The following is a 1,456-nucleotide window of genomic DNA, read 5'->3' on the forward strand; positions in this document are numbered from 1 at the left end:
ATTCATCTTGAGATGTTATCTCCATTCAATCTAAGGTGATGGACTAATGACATGCTTTACACCAACCATTCAAAAATGCAATGGAACTAAAAAGAATTAAAAAAAGAAGAAGATGAAATCACTCATGCCATTAATCTGTCTTCAAGCTGTCTTGAAATTTTGGATATTTTGCGATTAACATGTCAAATTTGGTTCAAAATATCATGAGATTTCATGATAGTTGGTGCAACCAAACATAACCTCAAAGAAATTATAGTTTTTTTTTTTTTTTGAAAGTAGGGCCAAGCCCCTATATATATATGAAAGAAATTGCAGTGGTCCCTTGATGGTTGGAATGGGCAATTCACTGCTGACTTAGGCCTAGACATCAGCAATCATAAACCTGCACTAGTCGGATCAACAACGTTGGTTGTAGTCTTGAAAGCTTATCCTCTCCTTCTATTCATTTGCTGCATTTTTCTTTCATTTCCTATAAAAATGTCTTGCTATGGTGGAAACTGCAGATGTGGATCTGCCTGCAAGTGAGGCTCTGATTGTGGAGGATGCAAGATGTATCCTGATTTCTCTTTCTCTAGAGAAACCACCACCAGTACTAAAACTATGATTGTTGGGGTCGCTCCTCAGAAGGGATACTTTGAAGGGTCTGAGATGAATGGTGGATCTGAAAATGGAGGCTGCAAATGTGGATCTAACTGCACCTGCGACCCATGCACCTGCAAATGAGAAGCTCCAACTATGTTTGAAATAATCTCATGTGGCTCTGTTATGGTAGTGTCTTAGGACTTTATGCTAAGCTTAGAATAAGTGGGCCATGACTTTCATGATGCAAGAACAACCTTATATTTTGTTGACCATGTCCCTCAATCCTCATCACTGGGGTTGTTGTTTATTGTCCTGTCCGTTTTCTTGTATGAAATATCAATACTAGCAGCTTCTTTGTAAAAAAAAAAAAAAAAAAAAAAAACTGCATTAGTCCTTAGGCCAAGTTTAGAGGCTAAATCGTAGATGCCCGGTCCATTGTCGGCCTTGGCATGCCAATTAACATGCGTATCACTTCACTCCATGGTCAAGACATTTTTATTTTCCTTTATTTCTTTATCCAAAAACCTTCTCAACAATGATATCTTGCATTTGCATTAGCCTTGTAACTATGGATATTCATCTCTTGAAATTTAATCAACTTCAGGTTCGATAAATCTAAAAAAAATATGATTTCCATTTCTTTGGGTTAGCATTTGAATGATTCTGACTTTACTCTATTTTGTGATTTTTACTTTTGTAGGTAGTGAAATGGATGATAACGCTATTAAAAGTCAATTAAATTTTCAACTATGTCGGAGGTTAGAATTTGATGTTGAAATATATAATCAAGAAGCAAGCTAGCAAATAGAGGATCAATAAGCAGGGCAACATGTACCAGTCAATGCATATGAAAAGTTTGATAAAGAACCAAAAG

General features: G+C 36.1%; 1 pseudogene; it reads left to right on the plus strand.

The window, feature by feature from the left end:
* Window positions 1-462: 462 nt before the first annotated feature.
* On the plus strand, window positions 463-825 carry LOC131256091 (metallothionein-like protein 2; annotated as a pseudogene).
* The last annotated feature ends 631 nt before the right edge of the window (window positions 826-1,456 follow it).

This window comes from Magnolia sinica, chromosome 9 (assembly GCF_029962835.1).
Source record: "Magnolia sinica isolate HGM2019 chromosome 9, MsV1, whole genome shotgun sequence".
Taxonomy (NCBI): domain Eukaryota; kingdom Viridiplantae; phylum Streptophyta; class Magnoliopsida; order Magnoliales; family Magnoliaceae; genus Magnolia; species Magnolia sinica.